Source organism: Aotus nancymaae, unplaced genomic scaffold (genome assembly GCF_030222135.1).
Source record: "Aotus nancymaae isolate 86718 unplaced genomic scaffold, 86718_ANA_hifiasm-v0.15.2.pri h1tg000108l, whole genome shotgun sequence".
NCBI lineage: Eukaryota > Metazoa > Chordata > Mammalia > Primates > Aotidae > Aotus > Aotus nancymaae.
The window spans coordinates 42,005,731-42,025,053 of NW_026988523.1; the positions used below are offsets into that span (position 1 = coordinate 42,005,731).

The 19,323-nt window shown below is 42.1% G+C and overlaps 1 pseudogene; it reads right to left on the minus strand.

Annotated features, from left to right (window-relative positions):
* The window catches only part of LOC105728519 (large ribosomal subunit protein uL18-like), a 46,996-nt pseudogene extending 28,381 nt beyond the window's left edge, over positions 1 to 18,615 (minus strand).
* Positions 18,616 to 19,323: the final 708 nt, after the last annotated feature.

Here is a 19,323-nt window from a genome sequence, read left to right on the forward strand (position 1 = left end):
GGGGGGTCAGGAATTTTTGTTGAACTCCAGCTCTGTGCCCTCACAGTGTAGGTGCCTCACCTTATTATGCCAGTCCCTGCTCCCACCGACATGGTGAGAAGGCTGTCGTCAGTGACATCTTATAGATGAGGATGCAGAGGAGCCTTAGATCACTATGCATATGGCCTGAAGTTAATGGTTTTGAACTTGGAGTCCACACCTGTTTAGCTTCAAAGCATGTGGTCTTTTCACTCTGCTACGCTGCCCTGTGGCCTGGTGAGGAACTGTGGGAAGTGGCGGAAGAGAAGAAGGGAGAGATGAGGATGATGGTGTAAAAGGCGAAGGCATGTGAGGACTCACAAAAGGAGGATTTAGAGCTGGCCAAGGGTTCATGAGGGACCCACGGTGGAGACTCTGACTAAAACCTTCTGCCTTTGAAATTCTCCTTACCAGGCCTCTGTATTTTGGTGTCATGCTTTTGAAAGCAATGACTTCTAGAGGGAGTTTTATTGATCTAATTACTCAAGATATAGGCTCTCAAAAGATCTATTTTATGTCCCCTGCCCTCTCCCCCAAGCCAAATTATACTAAATTTTCCTCTTTATGACACTCTCTATGAAAATTCCTCACTTCTAGTGCCACACACAGACTGAAATCCAACGTTTACTCTAATAGCATTTTATTTGAAATTGTGTTTGGCAAAATGTCTCTGCAGTGCCTGGAGTTATCCTGGTCTTTTGAGGAAGGCACAAGAATGACAAGATCATGGACATGCATTCAGAAGTAGGAAATGGTTAGGGTCCTCCTCCCTGCTCCCTTAACCTGGAACAAAATCTCCAGGCACATCTAAAGCAGAAGGGTCATCTCCAGCACTTCATTTCACTGAACTTCTTTTGTTCAACGTTGCCTGCATCTAGCGTTTGTGCCTCTAGAGGGCACTGTTTGCCTTGAAATGAAGTTCTTTAAGTTTCAGGCACCTTTTCCCTCTGGGGTCTATTGTTTTTGCTCTACAGTACTTCGTTTTCTTCCAGAAGGGTTTTCTTTCCTTTTGTGCCCATGTGTTTGTGGGAGCGTGTGTTTCTCCTTTAAAAGTGAATTTAGTGCGTAGGAACATGGCAGATAATTACTCTGACCAAAGCCTGTCATTGTTTAGGCAGGTCTTTTGAAAGCTTTCTTCCCCCATATATTCTTCCGGTGCCCCTCAGTCTGACCCACGGTGCACCTCCCCCAACCCCAATTATTTCAGTCTGGGGGTCACCGTCACAGCTCTGCCAATGCATCTCAATCCTGCCTCCCAGCTGCCTGGGCTGCTTCAGCCAGGGCTCCCTACTCAGGGCAACTGAGCCTTGATTTATGACATCCCTTCCCACCAGTCCTGGTCTCTCCTCAGGCGAGACTGCTGATCATGCCACATTTTCAAATTGGTTCTGCACTGCAAACTAATGTCTGGAGGGGCAATAATTTGGCCCTGAAACCCATTTCAACTGTGACCACCCTCATTCAATCTGCTCTCTGTACATGAAGGACACCAGGGTGTCCCTTTATGCAGAGAAGGTGGGTGGGTAAGTGTTGCTTTCTACTGTCTCTGTATGAAATGTAGACACACACACACACACACACACACACACACACACACACACACTCTTCAGCCCTGTTTGTGCAGTGTACAAGCACTTTAGGAGGTCTGAGCAGAGCTGAGGGTCAGGGCCTGCCTGAGCATCCCTATTCTTTCTCCACTCCGTTCCAAGGGCCTTTTCACTTTTCATGTTACACACACAAGGGAGGAAAGCATGTGTCCCCAGGAGTGGAAATTAACATCAGTGCATGCTGGGAAGGGAGTAGTCCAGGACCAGACAGCTGGATGAATGTAGAGGTACCAGGTGGAAGTACCAGGCATTCGTCAGTGAGGCGGAGGGGACCCATGGAATGGCTTTAGGAAGAGAAGGAAATAACCGTGAACTTGACTGTGGTCTCACGTGGAGAGGGCTTCAGGAGTCATCAGCGAGGGCATCCTCTGAGCAACAGCACTGTGAAGTGGCAGAATTTATTTTTGTGGGGTTCTTTCATCTTCCTCTTGTTTTTCCTTCCCTCCACAGTGCTGTCTTCTCTGCTGGGTGCTCTGTCCCACACTGCCAAGAAGAAGTCCTGTGATCATAGGGTGCCTGTGCTGGAAGGGATCACTCTGTCTAAACATGTCTCCACTTTAGAGATGAAGAGCAGGAACTCATCCCCACTGAGGATGTAATGATGATAATTAGAGTAATAATGTAGCTGTGCTCTGGACGCAGTTTTAAATGTATGAATGCATGTAATCCTTAGGCTAATCCTGATAATATTATGGCATCATTTCATAAATGTGAAAACTCATGTATACAGCAGTTCCCTTTTCTAAGTTAACAGAGTTAGTGAGTGGCAGACCACAGTCCAGTCGAAGCTGTCAGGCTCTACACGTCGTATTTAAGTACATATGCTCAAAAAGTGCATGATTTATCGATTGTGTACTATGTGCCAGGTACTTTACATGAATCATCTAAAATTTTTGTTAAAGATGTGCTATAAATCTAATATTCCCATTATAAAGATAAATAATTTAATTCTCAGAAATATTAAATGACTTGCTGCAAGCCGTAGAGCCCACAGATGGCCAAGCCGGGGTTTGAACTGGGTGTGTTAGGTTCCAAAGACAGGGTTTGTTTCATCTGTCACACGGTTCACTCAAGTGACTTCAGTAACACTGTTCCAGGGATATTCGCATGTTAAGAACGAGACAAGGGGAAAGACTACCTTAACCAAGAACATTACTCTGGGCTGTAGACTGCAGAAATAAACAAAGGAGGAGTTAGGGAACTTGAAACCATTTTGGTACTTTGTAAAACGTACAAACATCCTTAGACAAGTGTCTGCTTCGCACTGCTTTGCAGAGGCAACAGAGTGTTGGGGAGCACGCTAGACATAGAGGCAGAAAAGCTGGGTTGGATGCGGGGCTCCCCCAGCTGTGGGTGATTCCGTACCGGCATACTTAACTGCGATGGGACTCAACTTCCTCATCTGTAAACTGGAAATGATAAGGCCAGCTCTACTTTCTCATAATAATATTGTAAATTATGAAACCAATACACACTATTTATTTCTATTTCTTGTGAACCAGGAGTTAAGACCTATAGCCCATAAAGAGTCAGCAGTCTCCCCTCTACTCAATGCGAGGAGGAGGAGGATTGAAGTTCAGGACGATACAGAGAGCCCTTCTTTAGGCCGTAATGGGTAGCCAGTTGGCTCAGGCCATGGAGAGTGGGCTGGCTAGGTTGGACACTGTCTGCTGTCATCCAAGCACTCCTCTCCTGCCTTAGAACTGAACAGCACAGGAGTCATTGCTTTGCCCCAACTCTGGACAAGGAGGTATGAGGAGGAGATGGCCCACTGGGTGATAAAGGAAGACAATGGGAGGCATGCACCCCTCTACCTTCCCGAAATGAAAACATACGCCTTGGAAACAAGATAAAATAAGATCATGTATGTATTGCAACACATAAATTAGGATTTTTGTTTGTTCTGTAAGAGTCCAAAAAGCACAGTTTTGAAATCAAGATCAGAGGCTGGGCACGGTGGCTCACGTCTGTGATCCCAGCACTTTGGGAGGACAAAGTGGGAGGATCGCTTGAGCCTGGGAGTTTGAGACGAGCCTGGGCAATATGGTGAAACCCTGTCTCTAGCAAAAATACAAAAATTAGCTGGGTGTAGTGGTGTGCACCTGCAGTCCCAGCTACTCAGGAGGCTAAGGTGGGAGGATGGTTTGAGCCTGAGAAGCGGAGGTTGCAGTGAACTGAGACCGCATCACTGCATTCCAGCCTGGGTGACAGAGCCAGACCCTGTCTCAAAAAAAAAAAAAAAAAAAATCAAGATCAGGAGAATCACAACAAGCTAAGATCTCTTCATTGTAACTCTGCTGATGAAGGTATGTTTTTCATGTCATTATTACACAGTTGTGTTATTTTTAGATGAGAAACCCATTTAGAAATTGTTTCTAGAAACTCATAGAGAGATCTGAAATTTCTTGTAAAGCTGCTTGCTAACATCCTTGGGGCCTGTATCCTTGACAAGTGCTCAGTCACCATGTGTGTGAAGTGGGGAAGGTGAGGAGACGAGCTAAGCTGGATTATACCCAGGCGGGAGGTGGGGCAGGTAAATGAAGTAATACATGTTGACTTGCTTTGAAAATCAGAAATCCCTGATACTGTTATTAAAATGTGGAAACTGTTGACTCGGGTGGCGGATCAAGGACTGAACGAATGTTCTTCCTATCTGTAGCCACTACATTTCCTGGAGCCCAGCATGGTGTCCGTCACAGGAGGCCATCAAAGTTTGCTGAATGCATGTGCTCAGGAAGCATCTTGTCATCACTTTCTCAGATAATACACAAATAAAAAGCCTCCTTTATCCTCTACTCTTCATCATAACATCAGGAAGTAATAACTGAACAAAGAGGTCCACCTAGCCATTACCATGGGTGTGTGTGTAGAAAGGGCAGAAATACACAATATACTCCCCGGCTCTAAACCAGCCTCTATCTTGAATCTCTACTGTGTCTTTGGGAACACTTACATGTGGGTCCATCTTTAAAAAGATCAGAGATGGCATATCTTGGTTTTAAAAAAAATTAGCTAGACTTAAGTTTGAAGAGGGACATTGAATAATGGATACCTCACATCAAGAATGATTAGGTTTAGTCTCGGATCTTTCCCAAGTAATTCTATCTTTTTTGACCCAATGCAAAAATAATCAAAACAAAACAGGCAATAAGGGATGATATAAGAACTACTGAGGACAAGCACATATTCCCCATGTTTTCCCACCTAAATGCTTTTACTCATGCCGTGATGTCTGCCTGGGACACCTCTCTCTTACCCTTTGTTGGGTGAACCTATCTTTATATGCAGAAGGACCACCTGTCACTTTTGCCAAGAAACCAGGCTTGACTCACGATGTCTCTTCTTCCCCCTAAAGCTCCTGCGTTTGGCTGTGTTTAGTGATGTTTACCACATACTTGCGTAGGTTTTGTGCTTTGGCCACGTATCCTGCGTATCCTGATAAATTGTAATTTTCTTTGAAGCAATAGGCATATTTTATTTTTCTATCTTTATTTTCATACTTCACATACTGAAATTGCTGAATTAAATGTTGTTGAAGACATAAGTTAATAAAAGAGTAGAGGCTGGGTGTGGTGGCTCTTGCCTGTAATCCGGACAGAAATATAACTTGAGCCCAGGAGTTTGAGATCAGCCTGGGCAACAGAGTGAGACCCCTCATCTCTACTAAAAAATTTTAAAAATTAGCTAGGCTTGGTGGTGCATGCCTTTAGTCCCAGCTACTTGGGATGCTGAGGTGGAAGAATAGCTTGAGCTTGGGAGTTCGAGGCTGCAGTGAGCTGTGATCCTGCCTGCACTCCAGACTGGGCAACAGGGCAAGACCCTATCTCGAAAACACCATACATATATATACGCATACATAATTTTTTAAAAAGAAAATAGGGATGCTAGATCAGGTGATGTGTAAACATGAACAGTCTTCTCTCTGAGCTGATCAGTCAAGCTGAGATAGAATGCTTCATTGAGCACCAGCAGAATGAAACTGAGTGTTATCTTCAGCCACTCAAGGTAAGCTGTGAACTTCCCATGATCCTCACTAAGGCCCAACTATCTGCTTGTATATGCCCATCCATCTTGCTACTTAAAGAAATCTCTCCACCAATTCTCCCTTTTCTCTTCTACAGCATCAAATTTCCCCGTTTTTACTAGACGATTACTATTCTCATACAAACATATTATAATTTTCCCCAGGATTTTTAAAAAAGGAGGGAAAAAAAACCAAAAAGTCTTCTTGAGCCACTATTTTCCTCCAGTTACTGTCTCGTATCTCTGTTGCCCATGACAACAAAACTTCTTGACATTTTTGTCTCTACCCTCTCTGATCAATATATTGTACTTCTATTACACCAACTCCAATGAGGTGTTTGCCTCCACTTCTTTTCTAAAGTGCTCTTGCTAAGATCACCCACGACCTCCCTGCTGTGAGGCTGAGCGGTCCATTCCCAGCCCTCATCGCTCTTTCTCCACCAGCAGCACCTGACACAGATGATCACTCTCCTTACTTCACTTGGCTTCTGAGGTGCTGTTCCCCTGATTTTCTGGTTTACTTTCTAAGTCACTGGCAATTCCTTCTTCGGTACCCTTTGCTGATTCTTCCACATGGATCCTTAAACTCTAGCGTGACCCCCACAGCACAATGCTCAGACTTCTCTATCTCTTGTCACTTGCTCGGTGGTGCCTCCAGCTTCATGACTTTAAATATCATCTCTGCTAAGGATTGCCAGATATGTCATTCTAATCTTGACCTCTCCCCTGAGTCCGGCTGCCTAGTCATCATTTAATCTTGGATGTTTTGAGACGTGTTCAGGCATTTAAAACTTAACACGTCTCAAACCTCACTGTTGATCATGATCTTTCCTTCACACTTGTTTTTTTCCCGCCTTGTTTTTCCCATTTTGATAAATGATCATTTCATTTTTATGTTTTCTAAGGATAAAAACTAGTGCCATTTTTGAATTTTTAAAAATATCTTGGCCAGGCACAGTGACTCACACCTGTAATCCCAGCACTTTGGGAGGCCGAGGTAGGTGGATCACCTGAGGTCGGGAGTTCGAGACCAGCCTGACCAACATGGAAAAACCTGCTCTCTTCTAAAACTACAAAATTACCTGGGTGTGGTGGTGCATGCCTGTAGTCCCAGATACTCGGGAGGCTGAGGCAGGAGAATCTCTTGAACCCGGGAGGTGGAGGTTGAGGTGAGCCAAGATCGCGCCATTGCACTCCAGCCTGGGTGACAAGAGCAAAACTCCATCTCAAAATGAAAAATCTCATAACCAATTCAGCATCCAATCTTACCAGCTCTAGCTGTTAAGTTTACTCAGATTCTAGCCTTTGCTCATTGCCTTTATGTTGATGCTCCTGGTTTAAGGAGGCCATCATTTATGGCCTCATTGCTCTGACCCACTATACTCTGTTCTCTGGCTATCCACCAGAAGAGTCCTTTTAAAAGCACAAATCAGATCTTATAATTCTTCTGTCAGTGGTTTTTCATCTCAGAATAAAAGCCAACATTCTTATAATAGCCTCTCAAGTGGCCAGCCACATTAGCCCTCTTGTATTTTCTCCAGGGGACCAGAACACTCCTGCTGCCAGGCCTTCGTACGTGCTCTTCTCTCTGCCTGGAGTGCACTTTCTCTGGGTTTCCACGGAGCTCACTCTTTTATTTCTGTCAGGCCTCTTTGCAAATGTCATCTTATCAAGGACACTATTCCTAAACACTCTGTTTAACATAGTATTTCCTATGCCTCCTTCTCTGATTTTATTTTCTCTGCTACCATATATTACCACCTGACATCCTATATGTTTTATTTATTAACTGCTTATTGTCTGTTTTCCTATTGCTAGAATCTAAATCTTTTAAAAGTGCAATTGTCTTTTTTTCCCACTGTCTAGTCCTTAGTACCTAGATAAGGGGTCTGCCATAAAGATGGTGCTGAATAAATATTTGTTGGTGTTTAATAAACAAAGCGATAATATTAATCAATTGCTGTAATTTTTTTTTGAGATGGAGAATCGCTCTGTTGCCCAGGCTGGAGTGCAGTGGCACGATCTCGGCTTACTGCAACCTCCGCCTCCTGGGTTCAAGCAATTCTCCTGCCTCAGCCTCCTGAGTAGCTGGGACTACAGGCACCCACCACCATGCCAGGCTAATTTTTGTATTTTTAGTAGAGATGGGATGGTCTTGAACTCCTGACCCCGTGATCTGCCTGCCTCGGCCTCCCAAAGTGCTGGGATTACAGGTATGAGCCACTGCACCTGGCCCAATTGCTATAATTTTTAAGTCTCACACACTTTTTTTGGTGGTAATGAAGGAAGAGCCATATTAGAAAGTTGACAGTGGGCTGGGAGAGAGACAGAGAGAGGAATTAAATAAAATTCCAAAAAAAAAAAAATCATCAAGCACGGTTCTAAAGTAACATAAGGAGTTCTTTTTCAAGACTTGGTGTCTCACTTCTCACAGGTTTGCTCTACTCTAAATAACATGCTCAGACACTTGGGGGAACCCATCTTCCACATCAAAATAATATGATTCCGCCAGTGTGTGGAATTTGGGAACTAGTGGGGAACAATTCATTTTCTAAAGAGAGGATGATTAATACTTTGAGACATGAAAGCAAATGTTGCTCATTTATACATTGTACTAACCAGTCTTGAGTGCTTATGGGGTACCTTTCTTGGGACTCTGGTTAATGGTGTGAGGAGCAAAGAAAATACAGACCCTGATCTGCTTCTGTCTTGCTGTAGGCTGATCCCTGTGAAGAAGTCATGGGGGAAGGCAGGCCCAAGGTGTGTGGGTGGGGAACGAGACAAGAAAATGGGAGCAGTCATGAAGCAGTGTCCCAAAATGTCTTGTCTTCCAAGGCCTCAGGGTTTCTGCCAAAATGTAGGTTTTGTAGGGAGGTAGGCAGCTCCAAACCTGGAAGGACATGTGGTTGAAATTATAGAAAAAAGAGAAAATTATTAAGAAAGCTACTGGATGGAAGGCTGGATTAATTTTTGTGGGGAGTAGTGAGCCCTTGTGTATACAAACATCCATGTTGGTTCTCATTTATCAGAGTAAGTACGTGCCTGGCCACATGGTTAGAATGCTCTAACAAACTGTGCCAGATGTTACCAATAAAAGAGAGCCCTTCTTTTTACATACCATTATTGGCATAATATTTTCTGTTTCCAGCTCTTGTGGAGTCATTGTTGACAGCTTGATGAACTAAGGACTCACTCTGGGTTTGACTGTGTTTCAATCACAAAAGCCCAATACTGAAAGCAGAGTTAATAAGAGCTAACTATCTGTCTTGACGGGAAAATATAATATTGGTATCTCAGGTAGGACATCCCAAGAAAAAACGGTTTCACATAAGAAAGTTCCCAGAGGCAGCTGTATAAAGCCCTATTGGTTGGCTTCCAAGTTCAGAATATATGAGACGTGGATCATATATCCCTGCTGTAGATTGGCTAAGGGAGGGAAGGCAGGGAAGATGCAGCAGGAAAGCTAATGACAACCGTCAATGAGAAACATGGACTAGACCACCTCCAAGCACCCAGTCACTCGTAAATACGAATTGTCATTGTAATAATAATGATAAAATGTAATAACCGCCATTTATCTGGTGACTACTTTTTGCGAGTCACATATTTGCATATTACATATATATAATAAATATATATATTGGTAGTTTTTGCAAGAGCCTATGAGGCAGGTATCGATTACCCCTCCATTTTTCCTTACAGTATTCGTGGCCAACTCTCTCAATTCATCCCCCCTTTTCTGAAGGGGGAAAGTTCTTTTCAGACATTTTGAACCCCCATCTTATCTTTCCCATCTCCAGAAGATGTTGGCTTCATCCTGACTGAGTTCTTTGAGGTAAGAGCTATGAAAGCATTATTCATTAGGGACTTTAAATGTTTACAGTCTGCCGTCCTCTGCATGTTAAAGTTCTCAGAGTAGAACAGATTTAAAACCAAAGCCAAAAATAAAAAATAATAACTCTGTAAGGCCGAGGCGGGCTGATCACTTGAGGCCAGGAGTTTGAGAGCAGCTTGGCCACTAAAAATACAAAAATTAGCCAGGCATGATGACTCATGCCTGTAATCCCAGCTACTCAGGAGGCTGAGGCAGGAGAATTGCTTGAATCCAGGAGGTGGACATTGCAGTAAGCTGAGATCGTGCTCCTGCACTCCAGCTTGGGTGACAGAGAGAGACTCGTTTCAACAAAACAAAAACCAGTAACAAATACAAGAACATCTTTCTTTTGTTAGCATCCCTATCTCTGATGACATAACTTCCTTCTAGAGGTGAGAGGGGAAAAGGAGTCAGAGGAATAATAGGTCCTTCTTTGAAAACATTGTTTCTTTATTTTGTAAATGAGAACCTAAGTCTTAGTATAGTGAAATGGGGACCAAACTGAAAAGCGGGGAAGATGTGTTTCGATTCAGGTTTATGTAACTCAAAAGTCCACAGGTCATGTGCCGTGTACCTTCACATAGCTTCTATTCCATTCTTCAACGTGTAGGTCTTGAAGAAAAAGACCTGCGTGAATGACTCACTTCTGAGCCAGCCTTTTGCTGTCAGTGACTCTGCAGGTCCCAGATGCTTCTGTTGCTGCGTGAATGTCGGGGGCGGGGCGGGGGGAAGGCAGCGCTGCATACTGAGCAAAGGAAGAAACTGTACACAATACAAAGGCTACAGTTCTATCTATAACAAGGGAAAAAGAGAAGATCAACCTCTAAACTGGTAATGTGATCGAAGAAACTCTTTCTAGATAGAGTTAGATTAGATTTCCCATGCAGAGGCCCCATATTCCCCTTTATGACACCCAGCACCATCCCCCAAAAAACACGTGGTCAGGTCCCAACCTGGAGAAGACAGCTGACCTTGTCCCAGTAAGGGATTTGCATATGGAGCCTGGGCTGTGTCCTCCTCCTCTTCTTTGCCCTTGAGATAACTGAGTGTGTGTTCCTACAGCAGTGGTCTTTTTCCACTCATATCTTCCCCTTCCCTGCAGTTCTTTCTTCCCTTCTCCTACCTCTAAATCCATCTGCCCTGAAGTGGGAGTTAATAAAAGACGCCAGACTTCTGGGTAAAGATACCTTATTCCACTCTTCATTTACTCAACTACTTTCATTCAGTATGGCTGTGAGCAAAAGGTAACCTGTCCTTCACCATGTATAAAATAAGAGAACTGTAAGGCAATTTTGAGAGGATGTTGGAACCCACAGATAAAATATCCTTAAACCTAAGGGCAATTGTGCATCTACTGTTTCATTTTCACTGGGAATAAACCTTGTTCTTCGGTCTGGCTTTTGCTTTCTTCTTTCCTTCTAAATTGTTTTAAATAACTGAAATTGCTATGATATGGATGTAGGGTGAGTTAGATATTTCCTGGTCAGCTATTGATACAGCTAATTGTTGGTGCAAAGGCACAATGTATCAATAATTAAACTTGACTCATATAGTTACAAGTTTGTAAAAGAAGATAAAAAGAAAGCCCCAAGATGCAAAACACACAGAAGCTTGAGAATTGTCAGGAAACAGAGGAAAAGGAGAAGCCTGAATTATCATAGAAAAAAAACAAAGCTCACTGAAGAACGTGAATTAAAAATGCGTATCCAGTTCATGATGTGGACAACATGTGGGCTGCCAGTATTTCACAAAAGGTTCCATGTTAACTTATATTTACAGTCTAGGATGTATTATGTTGATCTGAATAGTGGGTAAAAGAGAGTATTGAAAAAGTCAGGAGATTAAATTTCTCTACCGAATAAAATACTAAACCAGAGAGAAAAAAGGAAGGGAAAAATATAATTAGTAAAGAAGGGATGGACAATTGGGAGGATATTGGGGAATATTTGAGAGAAAATATTAGAGGATGGATAATGACCACAGAATAGGTTGCCCTAGACATCAAACAGCCCTTCTGGGTGTAAAGAGGAGAAAGACGAGTAAAGAGAATGGTTAGAATGCTGCTTCAGAGCCATGCAGCATAATTATCCTATTGGGGCTTTTAAAGAGTCTTAAGATCACCATTTTTTCAAAGTCCTTTTATTTATTGTTATTATTATTAACACTATATGAAAATTGGCCACGAGGTAGTCAACTTTGCTTAGGCTATCTACACTTAATTAAATCATTTCATGTGTGGTAGGTGGGTCATGTGGTATTCAAAAGCACAATCTCACTGCTTTCATTGCCATGTATCTACATTTTTAAGACAAAGTAGATGTACATATGTATATGTATGTTTAATCTGCTTGTTAACAAAGTATTCTTTTTAATTCTTCACACTAGTGATTTTATTAAATTAGTTGCCTTACAAAACATAGTATCATAATTGTTAACATAAGAATTCAGCACACTGTTGCTGCTAATAGTATAGTTAGCTGAGCATATTTTATAAGGGAAAGGAAATACCAAAACCCAGGTGAAGTCCTTCCATTACAGTCCAGCAGAACAAAAGAGGTTCTGTTTCTCAGACACTTAAATTAGGCAAATAAAAGAGGTAGAGTCTGTCTCCTCTATCTGAAGTGGTCCATCAGTAGAAATATTCTGATTAATATAAATTAGACAGTTAAGGCATTAAACATTCCACAGCTTGTAATATCATAATGATTTACCTTCTTCAGCTTCAAAGTTGGAAATTAAAAAAAAAATCATTTAAGTATCAAATTAATGGCTTTTCAGCAGCAGAAACTCCACTCAAGAAAAAGCAGTCTTCTTCAAAATCTGGGTTTTGAATCCTCAAACTCAATTTTCAGACAAAGTAACTTTAAAGACGGTGAAGACCACATGTCCTTTTTGCAAACTGCTTTTCTTGACAAGAAGCAGTTCAAGGAGGTATCGCTCCTGCTGCATTACTGGATGGTGCTGGTAAATACAATCCCATTTGGGCCATATTTTGTTTCCAATTTAGTGGCACTGCCTTTGTGGAAAAAGTTACCAATGATTATAACATTATTAGGGTTAACAAAAAAAGCTTCTATGATTTAGTAACAATTGAACTTCCAAACTTTAACCTCTTGGCACAAAACCCAATTTCCTCATCCTTACGTTAGCTTCTAATTGTCCAGACACTAAATACCAAGCACAAACATACTGCACTTCTGATTGCAGCATTTGGCAGGAACGAAGGAAAAGGAAATTGTGCTACATGTTGAAGGAATTGTGTCTTAGTGCACTAGGGTTTCAATAACAAAATATCGTCGACGGGACAGCTTTAATAACAAGCATTCATTTCTCACAGTTTTGGAGACTGGGAAGCCTAAGATTAAGTTGGTGACAGGTTCAGTGTCCGGCGAGGGCCCCTTTTCCTGGCTTGTAAATGACCACCTTCTTTCTGTATCCCTACTTGGTGGGAAGAAAGAGGGAGCTCTAGTCACTTTCTCTTCTTATAAGGACACTGATGCCATCATGGGGGTTCCACCCTCATCTCACCTGGTGAGGCACAAAGCTCCCATCTCCTCATATCATCACACCGGGGTTACGGTTTCAACATGAGTTTTGGAGGAAAACAAACATTCAGTCCATAGCACTGAGCAGCAAAAAGACACCAGGAGGAGATTAAACTGTTACATGAAGCCTGGTCTTTCACGGTGGCCTTTAATCCCCTTGCAGGAACCACATTTTTCTTTTTGCTTCTCTTGCTTCTTTTTGTCACTGCAGCATCGGTAATCTTTTACAAGTCATCAACTTCTAAAAAAAGGCACACATCTCCATCTAAGGACACCTTAAACTTGCATCATACAGTGACTTTTCATATTGCATAATTTTATCTTTCAGTAACTTTTCAAAATCCAGAAAGCCATCTCTTCAAAATGGGTTCAGAGCCGTGGCTCCATAAACCGTATTATTATCACCAAGCGTCTCTTTGGCTGGTTTGAAGTCTGCCTCTTCCTGGAATTTCTTTAGTCTAGTCCCAGTCGAATTTGCCAATTGTTCTTTGGTGTTAGCATTTTATGTTCTCCTAACATCTATCTGTCTTTTCTGAAACTTTTACTTCTAGTTTTACTTCTCTGTCTTTCTTTTCACATCAGCACTGTTGTCCCAGTTACCCTTGATAGCCTGGTCACTGCCTTCTCACCTGTCCCGCCAGTGGTACTGCTGGCCACTGCCTTCCGCACAGCGGGGCTTCATGGAATTCTCCCAGCGTCCTGGGACCATGGGCACAGCATGGACCGGAAGTGAGGTGTCAGTGCCGGAAGTGTCCCTGTCTTGTCCTCGTTGGCGGGCGTGGGACAGGCTGGGACCGAGGCTGACTATGCACAGAGGCCTTTGGGGCTCCACAGATTGGGGAGGGGACGTAGAACTCAGAGTGATTTGGAGGTTGATGAAAAATGTTGGATGTGTAACCTTAGACTGTGGTCTAAATGAACCACAGAAATCAAGCTAAAGGGAAAGTAGATAAAACCAAGAGAAAGAACTCTTCTGGATTTCTGTTGCCACAGATTATCATAACCCCCGGAGGGATGGAGCCGGAAAACTCCTGCCTTTGAAACTACACCCCTTGTGGACCCAGGAAGAGAAGTTTTTCTTTAGCACAGTCCCTCAATATTCTCATAGAAGAGTTGAGGAAATAATTGAGATAGTTGATGTGAAAGCATTTTGCAAATATATAAAATTAATGCATAAATGGTGGTTTTTTTTTTTGAGACGGAGTCTCACTCTGCCATCCAGGCTGGAGTGCAGTGGTGCAATCCCAGCTCACTGCAACCTCAGGGGGAGCATTATATTTAAGCAAACCTAGAAGAGGCAAATTCAAATTTGCAAATGGATATAAAAGGGGATGATTCTATTCTTTCACTGGAGAAGTTTTCTCCCATTCCCAGTACCATTTCCCAAAGTTTCTGTCTCTTCATTTGGACTTTTTCTGTGCTATGGAATAAAGTGATGGAAGGGAGTATTACTATGAAGACGTTGCTAAAAAAGACAATGGTTAAAGGATGCCTTTTATATCTTTTTTTCTATATACTTATATTCTATCAATTGTTAGAGCAAAGTTAAGTAACTTTTTTAAAGCTGTTATTGTTCACTTTTTCATTCATTTGTATATTGTGTTCATTCATTCATGAAATATGTATTTAGTTCTTGGTATGTCAGGCATTTAGAAAAGCACCATTCTACTTGGAAGGCTCTGATTTGACACCAAGAATCTCACTGTTAAGGGCTGTTTTAGAAGTTTTTTGTTGTTGTTGTTTTGTTTTTTTTAAAATAATTTTTAGGTTGTTGTGCAAACAGCAGGGTTCAAAGCCCTCACACCAAAAACACATGCCTGTTTCTTCAGCTAGAAGAGCCATTTGACAAATGCCACCTTTGATCATTTCCCTTATGTGTCCAAGAAACTCATCTGGATTCAAATCTAGGAGTCTGTAGTTCTAGATCTAGTCATCAATCAATACTGTATTGAAGAATTGCTTCCACAAAAGAATTCCTTCAGCAGAACTCTAGGTCTGCTAACTAAAGCTCAGTTATATTTCATTGAACTTAGTTTTCTTGTAAAGTGGGGGTGATGTGAAGGCAAATCCTGGTTTTCTTTGCTAATTTGCATTGTATACTCTGTATTGTGTCAGCATCAGAATCAATGTGACTGCATTTTGTTGACTAGAAGTATTCTGAGACTGATGAGTATCTTGCTCAGCCAGGCCTATCAGCACCTGTGCCTGTGGTCAGGTCAGGCTCAGGGGCACTCACAAAGCAAGTTAGTTGATTGAAAACAATCAGAAAAGATAAGGTTGGACTATGTTTGCAATACACATTATGGAGGCAATCAATGGGGCATGAATTTGGCAGAGTTCTAAGGAACCTAAATCCCAAAGGTTAAGATAGGAAGGCGATCAAAAGTCAGAATAGTCTGGAACAGAAGAGAGCCTTGGACAATAGAACATTTTAAGGTGCCAGTACAGGCACCAGCAGGGCCTCTCATTGAAGCAGGAAACCATTCCAGAGCCTAAAGATTCCTAAAGATTCCTGGGCCTCTGGACAAGAAGAAGAGTTTTGGTAATGGACACCAGGTCATAGGGAGGATAAGGGGAGATTCAGTTAAACTCAGATCAGCAGGTTTATTGAGCACATCCCTGATTTCAGACTGCATTTAGGACTTTGTGTAAAGAAATGACTGTTGTGTGGCCCATATTCTTACAATCTAGAAGGAGAACCAGGGACCCTACAAGTATTAAGTCAGACATTAATAAGTATTGGAACAAAAGTGACAGCATTTCCAAGTACTATAAGATAAAGAAATATTGTATTTCTTGGGAAAGCACGACTCCTGGTTGACAGGTAAAGATCTTTGACAACACTTGCTCTGGCAAAACCCATATAAAAAGAAAGGCCCAGGCTTAAGAAGTGCAGTATTCACTGAATGCGGAAATGGGTGCAATTCCTTTCCACTAGCCGCTACCCCTTCTCTGCCACATATACAAAATCTCTCTTAAGTTATCATATGGGCTTACAAAATCTGTCAGTCAACTTTCTGAGTGCCTAGTCTATGCGAGACACATGATGGGGAAGAGCACAGTGGAGAGAGGGCAAAGAATAAATGCTGTAGTGTCTGACTTCCAGGAGTTTACAAGCCAGAAAAGGCAGACATCTGAGAGATGGTGACACGGGTTGAGGGGTCTGCTAAGCTCTTAAGACACTATTTGTGCTGCCACTGACTGTGCAGGCCTGTAAAATGTGCTTTTATCACCTTTATGGGTTTCCAGCTAAATGTCTTCCTTAGAAATTGGAAAAAGTACAAGGAATGGACTGATAACAGTCTGCTCTCCTATGGAAGATCTTAAGGTTCTTGAAGCTAAGAAGGAATTAAAAATGTAAATTAGACCACAAAGTCATTCATTCCAAGCTGTGAGCTATGCAACACTAGGCAGAAATGTTGGAAAAGTATCCTCTATTGGAAAAGAAGTCCGCAGACAATGCATCTCCAAAACTAGGCTGAAAGGAGCAAGCCAGATGGTTTTGTGTTTAAAGAACCCACAAGGAAGTCTAGGTTTCCAGACAGCTAATAAGGGTGAGGACTAGGGTTTGGGATGGGGGTGGGGCAAGCAGAAAATAATTTTAATTCTGACCCCCATTAGAGGTGTTCTAAACAGTGATTGGAGGCTGTGACCAGAACCTTCTTGATAAGATGTGGGGTATCAGTGGGACTTGGGGCTCTGCATATGTATGGCCCAGATTTCTTTGTGTGACTGATATCTGCCTGATATTTATTCTTCTAGATTACACATTCTGACTCTGAGGAACAAAGAGCTGGCGAGAGCTGCTCTCTGGTGCTTAATAATTTGAAGGAATTTACATTTCAATGCAGCCCTGTGTTAAATTTCTCACACGATCTCTCCCCCAACTCCCTGCTTGCCTACCCCTCCCTCTAATTTCTTCCAATGGAAGAACAGACCACTCTCCCAGTCTGGGAAAGGCAGTGGGCAAAAAGGAAAAAAGAGAAAATCATAGCGACATCATCAGAGGGAGGAGATTTATTGATACTCCACTTAGAATTTATTCCCTCCGCATCCTATTTATTTTGTTTATGTTTATAAATCATATATTACCAAGTACAATGAAATCTCCAGAAAACCCAGAAGGTTACTTGGTGTTCTCTGTGATTTGAAAGATGAAACAGAGGGAGAAAATGAATAAGAAGTGAAGGTATGGGACGGGTTGGGGACAGGAATAGGTGGCTTAGGAGAAAACGTTTCCTGAGGAATTGCACATGTCACTTTGGCTTGTTCTGTGTGAGCAAGTGTGATTCAAATAATTTCCTCCCTCACTGCCTCTCCCCTCCCCTCACTGCCCCTCCCCACCCTCACTGCCCCTCCCCCTCCTCCCAGGAGAGGAGATTCATTGTCAGGTAATTAACCATCAGCATTACAGAAAGCATTCACTAGGCAGAAGTGTGAAAACACATTTACACCTCATGTAAATGGGATAGGAGATTTTGCTGTTTGAGTGACACCTGAGGAGCCACAAAGTGACAAAGATAAAGTCATCCATGGTTAGGATTACAAGATTTTAAGTGTTCACATTCTGTTTCTAAAATGGGCCACCCTCTCTCCCCTTATGCTGATGTCACAGAGCATATAGTGACCGGTGGACTGTAAGGAGCTTGGGACATAGCTTAGGAGACATGGCAGCCCAGCTAGGATCTTACACTAGTAAGTCAAGGGGTTATTCTGCTATTGCAAGTGCAGTCAATCAATACACATATAAGACATGCTTCATTTGTACCCTAAAGCGTTATTTCTGCCCTCAGGATACTGATCTACAAGTATACAATTGTAATACAGGGGTGATCGTAGCTACAGAACAGTCATGCCCAGGAGGTTGTGGAAACATGGAAGTGGCAGTCATGGAAGGTTTCTTGGAGGAGGTGACATGAGATGAGATGAGGTTCAGAGAATGAAGAGGGGCTTGTTAGGTGAATTCAGGGATAAAATAGAAACACTAGAGGGATAGTTTGGGTTCGCATGGTACATTGGTTGGTATGGAAGAGTGGGTAGATAAGGCCAGCTGAGTCTGTAAGACAGGCTTATGGATGTGCCACAAAATAACTTGGATTTTAGTCAGTAAATGATAAGAAAGACTTTATGGAAATAAAGGCAGTCTGTGGATGGGGTGACTAGTAAGGAAAATAGGAAAAAGAAAAATGGATTTTTATACTCACCATGATAAAAATATGGAAACCTTGACACAATACTTTTAAAACTAACCACAGGACAAGTAGGTCTAGACTTCTCAACTGGAGGAGGAGGAGGGAATTAAGAGCTATAATTTTCACACTCATAAAGATATTCTGGCCAATAATAGTTAGTTCCAATCAGAACCTTCTCAATAAAGGGGAAAGGACACCTGTGGAACTGGAGGCAGAGCCTTATTACCCTCTATGGTGGTATTTAATATCAATTGCTATTAGAAAAGCAAACCTTTCAATGCTAAATATAGTAAGGACTCACCTGCAAGCACACCTTTCATTATGCAAACCAACCAATCCAGAGCCCGTATCCCCATCGCATCCTCTATCTATTGGGCGCTAACATTTTGGGCCTCTATTCCCCTGGCTGATCACCACAGGGTCAGATACCAGATAACTTAGCTCCTGCATGCAAATTTTTCAAACTAGTCAACCCTAAAGCTGTTTACCCTGCCTCGCTCATTTCTTCCCCTTTTGGAAACCACAATAAAAGTTTTTGCTCACATTTATTTCCTTGTGCTCCCTCCACCTCGTGGCACGACATTCTTCCTCCTCTTAAGAGTAGTAACAAATTACTTTTCAGTGATGTTCATCACCCGGTCTGTTGGCCTCTTCTCTGGCTCTAAATTAAACTCATCTAAATTCTCACTGTAGAAGAACAGGAAATTCCTACTTCATACAACTCTAAGGGGGCATTATTAGGTCTGTCCCATCTCCTGTAAATTATGACTATGATTGCAACAAGCCTTGGGCATCCCATAAAAACATGAGGTTCTCTTAAGTATAGGAGGGACATATTTAGGGTCAATGAAAAAGGATGTGGGCCCTTTAATAAATGTTATTTGATGTCACAGAATTTAGATGTAATTTAGACATAATTTAGATGTAACTGTGATTCGTCTCTTCTTTAGGCTAATTTATTCTCTTCTTACTGTTTTAAAATATATGTATGCATTATTATTCAGATATAATAAAGCCAACAGACCGGGTGATGAATATTATTGAAAAGATCATTTGTTACCGCT